This window comes from Ambystoma mexicanum, chromosome 7q, assembly GCF_040938575.1.
Source record: "Ambystoma mexicanum isolate Mex_15411 chromosome 7q, UKY_AmexF1_1, whole genome shotgun sequence".
NCBI lineage: Eukaryota > Metazoa > Chordata > Amphibia > Caudata > Ambystomatidae > Ambystoma > Ambystoma mexicanum.
The window spans coordinates 1,038,483,976-1,038,503,316 of record NC_090941.1 but is presented as its reverse complement, the minus strand read 5'-3'; positions in this window follow the sequence as shown (position 1 = coordinate 1,038,503,316).

Here is a 19,341-nt window from a genome sequence, read left to right as displayed (position 1 = left end):
ATTCACCTGGGTGGCCTAAAGAGGTACATTTCCGGACCCAATCCTCCACACCGGAAGAAGGGGAGTGTTTCTGCTTGAAGATGTTGGACATCTTTGCCAAGGCGGAGACGGCTCTGGCACTGTAGGGTGACACCATGTCTATTGCATCCGGCAGGATACCCTCAGGACTCCGGCCTGCACCAGAGCCTTTTGGGCTGTGGCCTGGACCAGCGAGAAGTAAAGGCAACTCAGCGCTGACAGGCCCCGCCTTTGGGTGCAACAGCCTCAGTGACAGCACTAGTGCCATCTTTGATGCCATTCCGCGCAGTGGACACCACAGGAATGCACCCCAGCCCCTATGGCATCTTTTATGTCAAAGAGGTACGACCTCTATGTTGAGAAGGGTGACCAGGTCCCTTTTGGGCTAGACCCTCTGCGCTCTAGGGATTTCCCAGAAGCATTTTATGGGGAAGGTGAGGATGTGCCGGCACTGGCGGGGGACCTGCAAGAAGCCAGTGGCCTCGACACCTCACCAGAGATGGATTTCTGGACAGCTCGCACCATGCGAAAGGTCCATGCCGCGCTCCAGCGCTTGATAGCTAAAGTTTCCAGTACTTTGGGACGACCTGCTCCATCCAAGTCCAAGGTTCAATGTGAACCATGTGACATTCTGGACGAGGCACCCAAGAAAGAGGCACTCCTGCCCTTCAATGTGGCGGTGGAAGCACCCACCTTTGTTCCCGCTGTGGACAGAGACATGGGAAAGAAATGCTGTTTTGCTCCACCTTTCCTCCCATGCCTCACTGGAGAGCTTGGTGGTCCAGGCTGCTAGGGCTACACTGAAGACATCTACTTTCTTGCCCCTTCCACCGGACAGGGAGATTCAGAGGTTTGACAAATGGGCTAAGAAGACTTTTTGGACTGGGCAGTCTGGCACTGGGGCCGTGAATGCCTCTTGCACCATGGCAAATGTTTCCTTTGGACAGCGGTTATTAGAATGGACTTCTAAACTCTGCCCTGGTTGATCGATTTTTAGGACACCATTGTTAGTGAAACAGGGGACACTTCTGACCAATTCACAGTAGCTTGGAGAGCAGCCAAGGCTAGGTCTTAGGAGGAGTGAAGGTGATCAAAGGTCTTCAATGAGCACACACAGTGAAACACCAGGAATTACTATTAGACAAAAGTATAACACAATATAGTATTTATTAGAGGCCCAAGAATCAACACAAATGAATAATGTAAAGTATTGGCAAAATACCACACAAGCAACAACCTAAATAAAATATATATAATCACTGGAGTCCATGCGATAAAGTTAAGAACTGCACCAATATATCTAAGGTAAGAGGACAAATAACCTTTTGAGCATAGACAAACTTCAGTAGGTTAAATTTCTCACCCTCGGTTCGGCTTCAAAGTGCACAGGCGCTGCAGGTGTGGAGGCAGGTTCGGTATGGAACAGGAGCTGTATTTCTTGATTCGGCTGATGAAGAAAGAAAACACTGATGCAGCAGGTCTCAGGGCAGAAGAAGAAACACAGGAAAACCTCCATTAGCGACTGTCACTGTAGCCTCCCAAGTCCCGTGACCTGGCACAGCCTATATCACGAACCAAAGCAGCTGGGATGACGAAATTGGTGGTGAAGGGCAAGCAAGGATTCCCCAAAGTTTTGAGTCAGAACTCGACACAGCGACACTCCTGCACGGTAACGAAGGTTTGGGCTTGACAGTCCACAGGATGGCCAAGGGATGCTTCCAAACAAGCAGGGCAACCAGGAGGTATGGAGAGTGATTATGACCACCACTCCAAAAGTTTGAAGCACCCTCGCAGGTCTTCTGAGATCAAGCGCAAAGCAGGACTCAACCGGGACAACAGCAGGCTTTGTGTGCCAACTGTCGTCTGCATGTCTCAGGATCTATTTCTGTTCGACTCAGCTCTTCCGGATACTTGGCCCCATCTCTAGGTCAGTTCTGACCTGTTGCTGATCTGCTGGTCACCCAGCACCCGACCAGCCCATTGAGAAGATCTGCCCCTTGCATGCACACCAGCAGAGGCCCAATCAGGGACAACTGGGGTGCTCATGTACACCAGACTTCCAGGCACTAGTAGTGTAGATTGGGACCAGACACTCCCAGCCCACTTCCTGGGTACCCACACAGGTGACCTGCAGGAGTCCACAAAAGAAGCGTCTTTCGCAGGGTACTGCATGCCCTAATAAGGAAGCCTGGGTCAGGAAGACCAGGGGGAAGGCCAAAGGGCAAAATGGCCAATGAAACTGACAAGACCTTGTGCCATGGCCATGACGGACACTCTCCACAGTAAAGAGAAACATGTGGTAAGCTTGGTATGGCTCAGTTAAAGTTTGTAAAAATAAAAGGAAAAGTCTCTGCTGCCACCAGTCTGTTCCTAGGTACACTGTACAATTACCAAAAAGTCCTTAGAGGTTGACTAGGGCCAGAAAACACAAGGATCCCATTGCCGCCACAGTAATGTACTTTGCGTAATGATAAAATGTTACCAAAAGTGGCAACAAAGTAGAAAGACTAAGAGAAACAAAGTGTCAGTTTTCCCGTAGCAATGAGCGAAAGCCCAGTGGAGTGCAGCTGATGGTTGTACTCCACTGTAAAAAGTCAGGTCAGGATACGCTAACAAAAGCAAAAGGTTTGGAGGGTCCATAAATATGGAATGTAAAGAATGGTAGGGGGCATCTGTACTTCCGCTCTCTATATGGTAGAGGAGAGGCACAGAGGACCCCAGCCAAGATTCTCTATTATTGGTACGTGGTCGAGCAATCAAGGGTTAGCTTCTCAGGAGGTGATGCAGGCTGGTTCTTAAGTACAGTGTAGTCCCCGAACCCCCACAAAGGAATGTCCACACACTGTATTACTGAAAACACAGTCTTTATATAATTAATATTCAAGGGTATGTACACGATCACAATAACGCTCTTTGTACTCGGAAATCAATAATGATAAATATATACAATTCTAAAGTGGTACCACTAATGTTATCCAATCTCATTAAAGTGCATCAACTGTACGGTTAAAATGTCACACAGATTAATAACGAGGAAACCAGCAATAGAGATAGGAAGGAACGCAAGATGTTTGAAATAATAGGCAGAATGCTGACCCCTACCACGAGGCACAGTTCTGTGTGGAGATCCCCCCACCTGGGTAACCTGTAAATAAAGATATATAACACAAGCCCAGTCCATATGTTCAATAGTCTCACTTCTTCCTATTAAGGTTTTACCCCCCCAATGTACCTGGTGGATTAGAGTTCTCTGACGATGCATCGACCGATCCTTCTTGAGTGACTCCCTTTCAGGCGGGAGCCACGGATCGTCGAGAGGTGTCGGGGAACTTGGCGTTCGGTGTTGGGGAATCGACGGCCCTTGAGTGCCCTCCCTTTAAGCCAGGAGTCACGGGTCGTCGAACGTCCGACAGTGAACAGGTTGAACTACGGCAGTGAAGTGGCAGCTTCATTCCTAGCGGTGCTCGTCGACGACAGAACATTGGCGTCCTGCAAGGAAGAGGCGTGCGGGCCACCTCAGTGACGATAGTTCTGGACTGCAAAGAGATGATGAAGAACTGTGGCCCAGCAAGGGCGTCGAGTCGTCGGCATCTCTGTGATCCTTAGGTGGCGGGAAACCCACCGGTGGATGCTCCTCGGCGCGTCGACGGTCAGGCCTTCTCCAGCGGGAGACAAGCGGGTGACGATGCAGACGAGAGCGTCCGATCAATGGAAGTTCTTAGGCAAACGGGAGCACAATGGCGGTCGTCGACAGTGGTGGACAACAGTCCGAGTGCTTCTCCTTGGAGTTCCGCAGCAGTCCCCGTCTCGGGTCGGCAGCCTGTCTGTCTACCAGGGAGCTTTGGCAAAGATCAGCTGTGCACGATGGTCCCTCGTAGCTCGGGAAGAGGGTGCCTTACCAGGTCCTCTCTGGGTCAGTCCTTGGAAACACAGCAGCTTTCAGATTGCGAAGGAGAGCAACAGCACTCCTTCTCGTCCAGCGGGGCTTCAAGGTCAAGCGTCAGTTACTCCAGTTACTCGTTGTAGTGTTCTTCAGCTTCTGAACACGATTCCTAGCAGTGAGAGGTCACCATATATACTGTTGATCGCCCATTCATTCCGCTGGGTCACACTCAAGCATCCAATCACGACTACAGGCATTCATGCAGACAGGCAGCCAATTAGGCACACAAGGTATTCAGGCCATTCACTTCTCTCCAGACACTCACAACAAGTTATGTGTATTGGGACAAGTACCGAGCCATTCAACACTCCAAGCTGCATTCATACCGGTTTCGGGCATGGTTGTCTCAGTCATTGTGTCAACCACCAGATACTAGACACCCACAACACAGAATGCATATTCGTCACACACTCTTTTCACCCAGGTCCCACCCACAGGAGGTACCCACAACATACATCACCGGGAAGGCTCCAGCTAGTCTGGCCGGGCCTTCACAACAACACCACATATGGCATTTCCACCCAACAGCCAGTCAGGTGGAAGGGACAGAGTCAGGGCTTCCCAGGACTTTGGGAAAACAAGGTAATGGGTAATAGAAAGCAAGAGGCCACCGGGGCAATCTTGTTTTCCATCAGGAATCAACTGATCCCAATGGCAGAGCCGGGGTATCCCAAAATGGAGGATACTCCGCGCACCTGTCAAATTCAGCATGGAGCTGCCACCAGCCCATACCCTGCTCTGCGGGCCACCCACAGGTGCCCAAAAACATACACTAGGGGCACAGGGTTGTACCCCCACCCATGAGTGCCATAAGGATATCCCACAGGTCCGTTCACCAAACCAAAAGAAAGAGCTGCACCGCCAGGAGTCCCACATGAACTCCTGCGCGGAAAATATGACAGAACACACGATAAAAAGCAGTAAAGGACAAGGATACGGAGGCCCTGTCTCTCCGATGCATTTCCAGCATCTCATGGAAGGAAAGTTACTTTTAGAGAAATCTTTCTTAACAGTGATGGCCAATGCGGCAGAGTACATCCCAGAAGGGGAAATGAGCGGCGGTTCTGGGGGGAGGAGAGGCTTTCCTTGTTAAGCACGGAATGGTGGAAGACATCAGACTCTTGGGCCTTATAAGTCATCCGACAGGGTCTCTGCCTCCCATTTCTACAACGCCCCCAGAACATGGTCCTCTGGCTTCTCTGGGCCCCAACCTCCTGGAGGAGGTACCTCAGCTTCTGGCAAAAAGCCTGATCAAGCTGTTTCTGTGCTCAGAACGAGGAAGGGGGTGGTACTCCACCTATTTTCTGGTGCCGAAGAAGGAGGGAGGCTTGCGCCCCATTCTGGATCTGCGGTTGGTGAACTTGTTCTTACGCAAGGACAAGTTCAAGATGGTTACTCTAGCCAAGATTCTGAAAGCCCCCAATCTAGCACTAGTTTGTTTCCCTGGACCTTCAGGATGCCTACTCCCATGTGCCGATTCATCAAAGGCACAGGAAATACCGAGGTTAGTAGTGGGTCAACACCATTACAGGTTCAAGGACCTGCCGTTCGGTCTTTCCTCAGCTCTCAGGGTTTTCACCAAGCTGCTGGCAGTGTTAGCGGCTTGCCTCAGGAAGAGAGGCATGCATGTTTTTCCCTACCTGGATGACTAGATCGTCTAATCTGGCTCACTGGATCCAGTGTCTGAGCACCTGCTCTGTACATTTTTACATGGCCTGGGCTTTTGCCTGAACTTCAAAAAGGCTCAGGTTTCGCTGTCCCAGTCCCTCAGATTCCTCTGCGCAGTCCTGGACATTCGCCTGGGCAGGGCTTTCCCACCCATGCATTGAGTGGTGAACATCTTTTGGATGTTCAATGTGCTTCAATCACAGGAACGAGTCTCTGCCTCTGTTTTCCTGCACCTCCTGGACCTCATGGCCTCCAGCATCCTTGTGGTGCTGGAGGCAAGGCTGCACTTGAGATCGTTGCCAATGGTTGCAGCTCCAGGGCCACATGTCGGGATCTTCTACAGGTCTCGAACCAGGTGGCTCAGGATCTCATGTGGTGTGCTGTGCAAGACAACCTGCTGAGAAGTGCGTTGTTTCGCCAACCTTGGCCCAGGTGATGGTGGTCACAGACACATCTGACTGGCTGGGGCGCTCACCTGTCAGACCTAACAGTGAGCGGACTGTGGTCTCCCACGCAGTCTCAGGAACACATCAACTTGCTGGAGCTGAGGGCGATCAGGCTGGCCCTGGTCACTTTCCCATCCTCTATGAAATGCAAGACTGTATTGATCCTGATGGACAACACAATGGCCATGCACTATCCCAACAAATGAGGTGGTGGGGGTCATTTCCTTTGTGTAGTGAAGCAATGCAACTGTGGTTCTGGGCTCTGGAGACCAGTATCTCTCCGACGGTGGCTCATCTGGTCGGACGAGAGAATGCCTTGCACAGACAGGCTTCAGCCTCTCAGGAGTAGGAACTCTGTCAGGATGTTTGAGAGATCATCTCCCTTTGGGGGGGGATGAGAGGGCAACTCCTCAAGTGGACCACTTCACTTCTAGTGCCCAGAGGAAATGCAAGATGGTCTGCTCTAGGGATTACTTTTTGTCAGGGAGCTCTTGGGAACGCACTGATCATTAAGTGGACTTTAAACCTCCTTTATGTGTTTCCGCTGATCCCTGTCATTCTGCAGGTTCTCAGGGGGTTGCACCAGTTCAGAACCACAATGATCCAGATTGCTCCGTACTGGGCTTGGAGAACGTGGGGTCCAGAGTTGGACACGTCATTCTGTCCTCTCTGGCACCTCCCGAGAGTAGACTTTCATTTCCATTCGGAGCGGGTCCTCCACCGGCACTTCAGCAGCCTGAACCTTCCTGCTTAGCTACTGAGAGACTGCGGTTAGAGGAGGGGGACTTATACAACATCCACAATGAGCTCCTTTTATCTCAGAGGCCCATTGAAAAATCCATTTATGCCCACAGGTGGCATACATTTTCAATTTGGTGCCAGGAGAGGGACCTGTATCCTTTATTCTGTTCGCTCGACTGGGACAACAACAGATTTGGGCGCCAGCCCTCTTCAGTGCATCTCCAGATCGTCCTTGTTCTGCTCAGCTCTTCAGGATACTTGGTTTCTTCTGCAGACTCGTTTGAATCTGTTGCTGATCTGCTTGAATGGACACAGGACGCCTCCTCATATCCAAAGTCAGGCGAGTGCTTCCATCTGGCCCTCCATTGATAAGATCTGCCCCATGCTTGCACGCCAGAAGCGGTCCAATCAGGGACCACTGGCAAAACTCATGTTCTCATACACACCAGACACCCTGGAAGCAGTAATGTGGATTGGGACCCAACAGTCCCAACCCACTTCCTAGATGCCTACACACAAGATCTGCAGAGATCTGCAAAAGAAGCATCTTTTGCGGGCAACTGCATGCCCAAATACGGAAGTCCTGCACCTGCAAAGGCAGTGGGAAGGTCAGAGGACAAAATGGCCAAAGATAAAGACAAAAGATCCTGTGGCATGGCCATCATGGACACCAGCCACAGTCTAGGGCCAAATGCGATAAACGCAGTATGGCTTAATAAAAAGTTACACAAACATAAGAAAAAGCTACTGCTGCCACCAGTCTGTCCTAAAGCACATTGTACAAACACCAAACATACTTTAGAGAGTGTCTAGGGCCAAAAAACGAATTGGCCCCATTGCGCGATACTTTAAGATACTTTATGCAATGATAACATGTTACCAACTAGTGGCAACAAAACTGTTAAACTAGGAGACACAACGATTCTCAGTACTGACAGCCTGAAGGACGTGTCAGTTTCCTAATAACAATGAGCTAAAGCCCAGTGGAGTGCAGCTGAGGGCTGGGCTCCACTGTAAAAACTCAGGACAGAAACAGAAACAAAAGCAAAAGGTTTGGGAGTCCATAGACTATGAAGGAAAAGTTGCTTTAAGAGAAATCTTTTCTAACACCATCACGTCTGAGATGGGTGAGTGAGCTCCAGGCGTTGTTTGTTTTACCTCCATATATTTTTTTCCCAAAGAAAAGGTGACATTGAATTTGAGACCCTCCATTCTAAGGTGGTCTCGGATTTCCATCTCTCTCAGAAGATCCATCTTCCGGTATTTTTTCCTCTGCTTCTTCCTTCCAAGGCAGAGGAAGGATTCCATCGGCTAGACCCAGTACAGGCCCTTAAGTTTTAAAGTGGGTAGGAATGATTACAAGCTTTTCATTGGTTATACTGGTGCAGGCAGGGCTGCCTAGTGGGCTGTTGCTGCTGTTGAAAGACTTTCATGCATCCACACGCCATGAACTCTTGTGCCATTGTGCGCCGTGTTGCGCACTCACACATTTCCTGACTGCTTGTAAAAGGTGGCGGTCACATGACACAGCCTCGTCACACGGCCCCCACATTCACCCATCCTCACACTCATTAATATGCCCCGCTTCAGACTCATTTAGTGATCCTTATTTGTTTATTAAATAATCCATATCACACTTATGCAGTTATGAACCCAGAGGCATACACTGCAATGTATTCTTTTATTCAGCAAAGATCAACATTTTTTTGCATTTTTATTTTATTGCTTAAAGCATGGACCTAGCTCGAGAGCAGAGGACAGTTGTACAGAGTGTGGGTTGCCAGCATCTGTTACCAGTAGCACATTACTGTGACTTGCGGTCGTGGCCACCCAGAGTGTGGGTTGCCAGCATCTTTTACCACTAGCGCATTACTGTGACTTGCGGTCGTTGCCACCATCAGGATTAAGTCTTGGTCAGGCGTTTGGAGCTCCAAGCCCTATCCCACGATCTAGACCTTTAAAAACCTTTGGATGGTAGTGCTGGAAAACAGCTTCCTCAACCTCTCAAACCTTGCCACACTATTAAAATCTCTCAACCAAGCTTCGGGAGCGTTGATCGATGCACATGGCCCATAAAACTGTCACACCAGAGTCAAACCATGTAAGAGCTGTCCAACAAACACACCAATGCAGTGCATGCATGAAATACACTGGCACAAATCTCACCAGCCAGGGGACCTTCTCACTTTCAAGGCACTCATCACTGAAGGCAAAGCACCCTACTACCCCACCAATCATGGCAGCCTCTAACAGGAACAAAGCCGTCTTTGCTGTAGTCAAACACCATCGCAATCCCCTAAGAGACTCAGAAATAACAGAGGCCTTTGAGTAATGCAACAGCATCAATTTCCTTAGCACAAAAATCAATACAATTGAACAACACATTGATGCATCTAAAGTGATGGCATTGTCGAGAACAATCCCAAAACACACAATGCAACCCTGGACTGCCTTGCATCCTCACCCCAAGGATCCCACCTCATTAAAGCCAATCTCTAATATTGACAATGTTCTACCTTCCGCCATATTAAAAAAAGATCAGAAGACCCACCCTCCGATCTCTACACCGACTAGCTAAAGCCTTGCTCAGTCATGACATCTTCCCAAGCGGCATAGAAACAGGACTGAATGGCAAGCTCTTGGTGGACCTTGGTAACTTCTGGCCAATCCCCAGCCTCCCATTTATTGGAAATAAAATCATTGACAAAGCAGTAGCCAATCAACACCATGAGCAGATCAGCTGCCACAGCTGGTTCCAGGATTACCAGTCTGGGTTTTTCCCAATGCAGCGCAGAAGCAACTACTACCCAGGTGATTAACAATGCTCGCCAGGTCATTGGCAAGGGGGACTCTTGCCTCCTGGTGCTTATGGACCTTTCTGCTGCCTTCAATCCAGTCGACCACTACACACTGACCAACCTCCATGAGCAAAGTATGGGCTTCTCAGGCACAGTCTCAATTGGATATCCTTTTTCCTCATGCTGCTCAGATGGGAACTTTCAGATCAGAGTGCCGCCCAGTTACCTGCAGAGTTACGCAGGACCCAATACTCTCTCCAGTGATGTTCTACCTGTACATAGAACGGCATGGTTCCCTCCTCAGGATCCGAACATTTTTACATTCCATTACGCAAACGATACCCAGCTGTACCTCAGAGTGAACTGCTACCTTGATATCAAACACCTCCAGAATTGCCTAGTCACCATTCAAATGTGGATGATTAGCACATACCTAAAGCTCAATCCGACAAAAGTTGAATTTGTTCTCATCGGGTAACCATCCAAACAGGCGATCATCCAGGAGTGGCTGGATGACATGCAAATGGATGGGTTCACTGCCCAGCTTGACCCCTCTTCCAAATTCCTAAGGTTCTTCATAGAGCGTAACATCTTCCACTAGCAGGGTAACAAAATGGCTGATACTGTCTGGTATCGCTCACACCGCTTTGCAAAATTAAGCCCTTCCTACCATCATAGGACTTCCAGACTGCGGATTACACACATAGCTGGGCTCCCTGCTGTACATCTGGCACCTCTTGAGGTGGTCATCGTGCTCTGGCCCACCTCATACCAGGTTCCAAGAAAGGCAACCACATCACGTCTTTTTTGCCTGACCTACATTGGCCACTTAAGCCTACCAGTATTCTCTTCAAAATTACCTGTATCAAATAAAAGGCAACCACTGCATTAACAGATGCCTACCCTTCTGCCAAACTACCCACATCTGGCAGCATACGATCCTCCAGGAGCCAATCGCAAGGCTTGAAATTAAACTGGCATATAGAGAGAATACCAGGAAACAGACCTTCTCACGCTATGCCCCAGCATACTAGAATATCATAGAGGTTGCAATCAGGACACCACTGCAGAACAGGAAAAAAAAAAAAACAAACGTAAGACCCTGCTATTTGGGGATTTTTTTAATGGACGTTCTTTTGGTAAATCTAGCAGAGATATAGGGGGGGCGCAGCATTGTTAAGTCCTTTGAATGTAAGGGATACCGTATTAAGAAATATTCTGTCACTAATTTGTAGCCAGTGGTTGTCTTTCCTGATGTTGGAAATATGCTCTCTGCGGGGTATATTGAGAGCTTTTCTTAGGGAATTGTTTATTTTATTTAGGAGGTTTTTGTTAGCACCTGCATAAAGGGCATTACAGTAATCAAGCTTGGACAATATAAGTGCATTGGCAAGCGTGATGCAATTAGTTTTGGATAAGTAGGGTCTGCAGGCCCGAATAAATTTACAGGTATAAGCTGTAGAGGAGGCCATGGAGCTGACTTGTTTTTTGAGAGATAATGTGGAGTCAAGGTAAATGCTGAGTGTTTTTCCCTCAGTGACTACTTTGAGAACATTAGCGTCAATGTTAAAGGCAGCACAGCTGGGGCTAAGTTTTTTGAGGTTGGAGACAGAACCCAGAACCAGAATCTCCGTTTTGTCATCATTTAGGCAGAGGCCATGTGAGGCCATCCATGCCTGAATGAGGAGGTATATCTTATTTACTGAGGCTGTGTCCTCAACAAAGTTGCCCGAAAGGGGTATCGGGATCTGGGTGTCGTCAGCGTAGTTCGTATATGTGACACCTAGCCTGTCAAGTTTGTCGAAGAGTGGCTTAGTAAAAAAATGTTATACATTGTCGGAGAGACACAGGAACCTTGTGGAACTCCACAGGTGATATGGATTGGGTCTGCTGAGGCTGAGGGGGAGAACACTCTCATCGTACGGTTCGCTAGGAAGGATTGAGCCCAGGCTATAGCTTCACTTGGGAAATGGGCAGCTGACGCTAGGTGTTTGCATAATACTGCATGGTCCACCAGATCAAAGGCTGCCGATAGGTCAAGGAGGAGTAGCCTAGCTGTTTTACCTTTATCCTTCAACTCGTCGATTTGTGTTTTGAGGTCAATTAAGGCTGTTTCAGTACTGTGTTGTGGTCTGAAGCCGGATTGGCGAGATCCTAGAAGTTGGTTTGCCTCCAAGTACTTTTGGATTTGGAGATAGACTACTCTATCAATGATTTTGAGGAGAAATGGGACCGAGTAATGGGTCTATAGTTAGTGGGTATGGTCGGGTCTAAAGTCTGTTTTTTGAGGAGTGGTAGCACCCAGGATTCTTTGATGTTCATGGGGACAGTGCTCGAGTTGAAGGACGCATTAATAAGCTTCAAGATAAAGGGTGCTGGGTCTCTAGCTGCGTCCTTGATAATTTGTGCGGGGCAGCTGTCACCCTGGCAGTTGGATGGTTTCAGAGATAGGATAACCTTTTCTGTTTCCAGTATGGCGATATTAGTGAACCTGAAGGGTTTGTCAAAGCATGGTGCATCGACCAGTGGGGTAGTGGGCATCTCTGAGGAGCACAAGGATGCTTTTTTGTTCGCTATTTTAGTTTGCAGAGTCACTATTTTATTGGCTTAGGTATTTTGGATGCTTGTACACCATCGTTTATCTTTCGGATATTATCTGAGGGTGTAATGGGAGTTTCCATTTCCCGGACGATGGTGAAAAGCTGCTTGGAATTGGAATTAGCCTTGGTAATTCTATCATTAAATGTGGTCTTTTTGGTTTGGATTATTTCTTTCTTATATTTATTGGCGAGGTTAGATAGTAATGTGGTGTTCTCGACCGTGGGTGAGTGTCTCCAGATGGCTTGGAGTTTCCTTTTTTGTAGCCGTATTTCTTTGAGGTGTGGTGTGAACCACGATTTGAGATGGGACTTTTGTTTACTTTTGCGCAGTTTGACTGGGGCTATGATGTCCAAGGCCATGGACATGGTGTTATTGAAGGTCTCAACTAGAGCGTTAGGGTCTGAATGATTAGTGTTAACTGACAGGGCTGGTAAGAGGAGAGGAAGGAATTTTTCAACCGTGATTTCTTTTTTACTTCTAGTTGGGAGTGGAGGTGCTGTTTCAAGGTTTGTCGGCTCTTGAAGCTCAATAGTGGATGAGAAGCCAATAAGATGGTGATCTGTCCAGTTTTGTGGGGTTATTTTAGAGATAGTGATAAAACAGTTTAGATTGGCTACCCAGTCTAGTGTACGCCCTTTTATGTGCATAGGAGCTAAGACATTTTGGGTCAGGCCATGTTCGACTAAAATGGTTCCAATGGATCGGGCTGGTTTGTCCTCAGCATCATTAAAGCCCAAATTGAAATCACCTAGTAATAAAAGCTGTGTGGAGTCCTTTATATTGTTAGTAAGGAGACAGGAGAGGTCTTCCTCAAAGGTGCCTAATGGTCTGGGTGGTCTATACACTAAGAGAATAGTTGGCATGCTATTATTGGAAATGGGTAGTTTAGCTGCTAGTAATTCCCAGGATTTAGTTTCAGGGGGGGTCGTTAGCCTTCATGCCAGTTTGGTTTTGGCTATAATAGCAAGGCCACCTCCTCCAGTGTTAGGTCTGTCAACTCTGAGCATATGGTAATTGTCTGGTATGGCGATCATAAGTGCAGGACCTGCAGCATCACGAAGCCAGGACTCAATGACAGCCATGAGGTCAGTATGTCAGCAATTTCGGTGGAGTGTGCAATAAGAGATCTTGCATTGATGTGTGCTCCTGAGATGGTATTTTTTTTTATTCCGCTCTTGGATAGGTCTTATTTTTGGGTGCTTGGTTCGCTTTTTGGTTGTGAAGCGAATAGGTAATGCGGTGGGACTGAATTTTTTGCATTGCTTCATGATTCATAATTTTTCATTGCATTGATTTAACTTCATCTTCAAAATTCTTAAAAACATTTTAACATTTACAGTGATCCCTTGTCGTAATCCAGTTGTTCCACGATCATTTCTGTTTAGCTTTATCTGGAAAGCACAACAGAGTATCTAATGAAATATGTGCTGCCACTTCAACAAAATCTTCCGTCCATTTCTGTAGAAGACAGTCAATCTGGGGTTCTAAATGTTTACTAATTGTAGGCAGAATCGACGTTATGTGCCCCAAAAGGCATTTCCTCATCAATGCAAGGGCTCTCCACTTTACCATACTTGCCAAGGACAACAGCCCCAATTTATAACCGATTATTTGGACTGGAAAACTAGGCAGGAAGGCCAATACCTTTTTCAAAAAAAGACACTATACGATTCCAATCCAAATCTCTGTGGATTAGTTAGTTTCTGCCCCGTAAATCAGGGTAGGCACTACCTTTGGTTTGTAGTAGGTTACTACCGGATCACATGAGTACCATCTGTACATTTTATACATAACCCCAGAGAGGCTGCTGTTTTGGCCTTCCACCTTATTTCTTCTTTATAAGGGGCCTCACAGACATTATCATTCATATTAACACCCAGTTAACCTATATTCTTTAACGATGATTAAAAGGAGCTTTATATAGAAACCAATCAAAACAGGTTTTTTTGCTGTTTTTGGAGAGAAGATCATGTTTTATAAAGTGTGCTTTTTGCAGCTCAATTTCTTGGTGAAATTAGATTAAAAAGCCATAGTATTTACAAGCAGGTTTGTAGGGAAAACATTAAATATTCAGATTCTTCAGATGCCAGGCTTCATTGCCGGGCAATGTCATTGTTCTCAAAGCTGCTCCATTGCCCTCACATTTGCTCCACATGATCCACGTTTTGCCCCGTGGGACACTGAACAGCACAACTCTTTCAACCTCTCTGACTTCTGCCCCCCATCTGTACGCAAACTTGTTTCTCTTCAAGCGTCCTCAGCGAACCCACTCGCTACTGGACTCTCTAGAGGCCACGAGGGGTCTGAACTTCAGAGCCTCAGCATCCACTGTTCTGCACATACCTGGGCTCTGAACTATACATGCCCCCAGAAACTCTCATGTGCCAGTGCTCACCAACTCCATATAGGCTGCCATGCCAAGCCTTGCAGCCCAACAGCCTGGCATTTCCATGCTGGCACACTTGGGCACTACCTACAGTGTGTCCATGTCAGGCAGCCTGGGGGCTAATTGACGCAGAAGATGGCTGGCGAGAGCACTCTACATAGCTTATGTTACTCTACTTTAGTACAATGTTGAGTCACCATCGTAGTGGGATCAAAGTGGACAATCCTTGTCTGAGGCACATAGTGCCCCCACCCCGGGATAACCAAAGCATGGTGTGCTGGGAAGAATAGCATGTCCAAGGCTGAAGTAAGCGGTAGTGAAAGAGGTTTGCAGACACAGGAAAGGAGATCGGCAAGGCTAAATGTTTAGGTTAGTATGGATGCATGTTTGAACATTACATAAGAACTATCTTCTAGAGAGTGGAGACACAGAAGACTGTGTTGAGATAATATAATATATCCACTGGCCTTCAAAGGGCAGTATTGTAAGATAGAGATCAGGTAGTGCTGGGTATGGCAAGGGCTCCAGGGCATGCTCAAACAATCCTGGGAGACAAACAGATTTGATGTGTCTAATTATGGCACTTCAGGTGAATTTCTAAATAAGAATTCTGGGGCGACCAAGTGAATGCAGAAGGTGGCCTAATCCAAGAATAGGATATGCGAGAGGTTAACGGTGTTCGAAAGAAAAGGGAGTGGGATGGTCAGAATTAATTAAGTAAATATGTTATGTCTGGTCCTAGATGGTAAGTAAGTAATGTGGTGTAATTTGCTTAATGCCACAGTAAGGCCACATTACTGCGGACGGATTCTTTCAGGCTGCAAGCCAACTATGCAAGTACTAATGTGACCATATGCTATATGAAATTTTATTTGTTTCGCGCTCGTACACAAGTGTTTCAGAGCGCGACAAGGCAAGGGAGGGGAAACAAGGGAGACCAACAACAACGATCTTACTAGCCCCAGTGACATTGAGAACGTGCAAGTGCATAGGAAAGGGGAAAAAGTGCATTGAAAGGGGGAGAGTGGAAAGTGCAGAGCAGAGGAGAACAGACAAATAATAATAAAACAAAAACAAAATAAATAAATAGATAATAGAGGCATTAAACAGTGGTAGTGCAGCCAGCAAGTGGCAAGTGCTGTGTTTACGGCAGCAGACTGGGTAAGTCTGATAAGTGCAGAAGACGAAAATGTGGGAGGGGGACTGTATGGGTACAGATACTGTCCCACGTGCAAGGGGTGGACAGGAGGCAGCGCAGGTGGGTGGCATGGTGAGCAGCTGGGCACAGGGGACAGATGGAGGCCAGGTGCACAGTGCCAGGAGAGAGCAGATCAACAGGGGAAGATGAGGAGTAAAGGCAGAAGCACAGAGGAAGGTCTTGAGGTGCTTACGGACCGGAGATGGTTCTCCTCAGGTTTTAGAGTGGCAGGGAGGCTGTTTCAGAGGGAGGCCCCAGCCGAAGACATATCTACCCCAGCTCGTTTCTTTGAAAAACGGCTGACGCTGAGGGAGGTAGAGGAGCGAAGAGCTCGAGAGGGGAGGAATTTAAGGAGGGATAGCTGAAGGTATTTTGGACCAGGCCCCAGAAAGCCTTGTGGACAATGCAGAGGGTTTTGAATTTAATCCTTGCATTCACTGGGAGCCAATAGAGAGATTTTAGAGCTGGAGAGATACAATCCCAGGGCTTGAGGCCAAGGACAAGTCTCGCAGTCCTGTTCTGGATTAGTTGCAGAGGGCAGAGAGTAGCGGCAGGTAGATTTAGAAAGAGGCTGTTAGAATAGTCCAACGTAGAGAGAACCAGAGCTTGGGAGACTGTGAGCTTCTAAGGGAAGGAGGCGAAAGGTAGAGTATCTCTGAGGAGGTGCAGTAGGAAGTTTGACTTTTTAGAGACATTAGATATGTGGGTGGAGAAGGAAAGTGTTGAGTCAAAGATCACCCCGAGGTTCTTAGCCTCGCAGGTACGGGTAGGAGGAGGGCCTAGGGAGGCCGGCCAGAGAGTGAGTGGAAAGGATGGTGAAGGTGTGCTAATGAGGAGGATCTCAGTCTTGCTGGCATTCAGACAAAGAGCACTGGCAGCACACCAATTTTGAATGGCAGTAAGGAAGTCTGAGATGAGAGAGGGAGAGGAGGTGGCTGAGGGCAGCCTCAAAATGAGTTGGGCGTTGTCAGTGTAGCTCTGGGCAAGAGTTTCCAGGTATTGGTTGAAAAGCCAGGGTGAAAGGATAGACCCCTGGAGAATACCACAGGTAGAGAGGAAGACAGAGGCTAGGAAGAACCCCAGTTCGACCTGGGAGGGTCGAATAGAGAGGAAAGAGGTCGGCCAGGCCAGGGCCTTGCCGGTGATACCCAGGTTATCGCGGAGACGGATGAGCAGGATGGTATGGTTGACCGTGTCGAAGGCAGAAGAGAGATCGAGGAGGATGAGGACACAGAGAATATTGGAGTCTAGGTATGAGAGCAGATCTTCACGGATGTTCAGGAGAACAGGTTCCGTGCTTCTGGCCTCTCTGAAGCCAGACTGGTGGTCATGGAGACAGCCAACAGAATTTTAATGAAGTGTAAGCTGAGAGATGGCCAACTATTCCAGGATTTTGCCAAGAAAGAGAGTAATGACCATAGAAGGGCCCCTTCTGCCCCGAACGGGCAGTTTTATGGTAGGGATGAATGACTGACATGGAAGACACTTCCAGGTTAAGGTGGCTTTTTAGTAGGACGTTTCCTTCTGAGAATACACTCCTGAGGCGCCGGCACAAGCAGTTATCGTGCCATACCAGCAAATATTTAAGGATTTCTAGGTTGTGTAGGCTGGTCCCCTCTTAGGTGGCTGCTGAGCTCCTCGTGGAGTAATCTGCATTTGTAGCATCCCTTTACAAGCCCTTCCCTGAGCTGCAGTTGCATAGTTAGGTTAACAGATGGCAGAAGAAAGAAACGCGGATAGCTTCGGGGCCACAGCTCAATTTATGGGACATCCTGTGCTTTCTACAGCACTGAACCATGGTCAGGCCCAAAGTCTCAACAGGATTCACACCCAGAATGGAGAGGATGGGCTTGAAACAAAACTACATTTGCTCCAAGTCTGGACCCTTAGGCAGGAGAAATGGTAATCTGGTGAACGGATACCCTTGGAAACGTTGCCCATGCAACAGCCGGGTTTGCCTTAAAAAATTTCACATAAACACCTTCAATGCGAAGCGGACTCTTGGATCTAGGCACTTTGACACTGGTAGAATACATGGGGATTTGGGCATTGTATAAGCGGGGTAATCCTTTAGAAACCAACAGATAAGCAGGGAAAATCCACCAAAAACCCTTGCAGAACCCAGGCAGGATTACATTCAAATCTCTCTGGTTTCCAAATATATGTTTTTCTAAGGGCTTTCCATGAGAAAGGCAAGGGCAGCATGCATTGTTCATGTGTGCACCAGCCTCCACTCTTCCCCAGCCTGTGTGCATCGCCTTCACTCTTCCCTAGCCTGTGTGCACCATCCTCACTCTTCCCTAGCCTGTGTGCATCATCCTCCACACTTCCCTAGCATGTGTGAATCAGCTCCCACTCTTCCCTAGCCTGTGTGCATCAGCTTCCATTCTTCCCTAGCCTGTGTGCACCAGCCTCCACTCTTCCCTAGCCTGTGTGCACCAGCCTCCACTCTTCCCCAGCCTGTGTGCATCAGCCTCCACGCTTCCCCAGCCTGGGTGCACCATCCTCCACTCTTCCCCAGCCTGTGTGCATCAGCCTCCACTCTTCCCTAGCCTGTGTGCATCAAACTCCACTCTTCCCCAGCCTGTGTGCATCAGCTCCCACTCTTCCCAAGCCTGTGTGCATCAGCTTCCACTCTTCCCTAGCTTGTGTGCAGCAGCCTCCTCTCTTCCCTAGCCTGTGTGCATCAGCTTCCACTCTTCCCTAGCTTGTGTGCAGCAGCCTCCTCTCTTCCCTAGCCTGTGTGCATCAGCCTCCTCTCTTCCCTAGCCTGTGTGCAGCAGCCGCCACTCTTCCCTAGCCTGTGTGCAGCAGCCGCCACTCTTCCCTAGTCTGTGTGCAGCAGCCGCCACTCTTCCCTAGCCTGTTGGTAACATGTAACCTTACCAGGCCGGTAGAGGGATTTGTTGTACAGTTGAAGAAAACTGTTTGAAAAGGCTAATGTCCAGTTTTCAAACATACAGTTTTTAAAAATATAAAGAAAACACTAGAGCCAGCTGGTAACATTTAAATGTAAGGAAAAAGCAAGAATGAGTCTGGTTCGTATAATATCAACATAATGTAAAATGTAGCCTGGGAGTGGACATGACCAGGTCTGAAAAGCTTTCAACAGGATGACGTGTATAATCCGTTCTAAAAAGCGCGCACAGACATGTAGAGAGCTTATACGGGTAGTCCTCTCTAAGAAGCCACCTGCTACAGTCCTCCAATTGATTTAATCTGCTTTGAACACTGATTCATTTACTCTTATGAAAATTGATTGTTACTGTTTATGAACACTGATTGACTGATTACTCCCAGTAATGCTGATTGTTAGTATTTATGAACACAGTCTGAATGTTACTGTTTATGAACGCTGATTTGCATTCCGATTCATTATATTGTTGCCTGTCCTATGTAAGGCACTTTGGATAAAGGCGCTATATAAAACACAATAAATACAAATACGTGTGTCATTATAAAAAGAAATGTCATTTGATACATGGATGTCTTTTCAGCTTATGACACTGGCCACATAATGATGCTGAGTAGAGGCCTGTTCA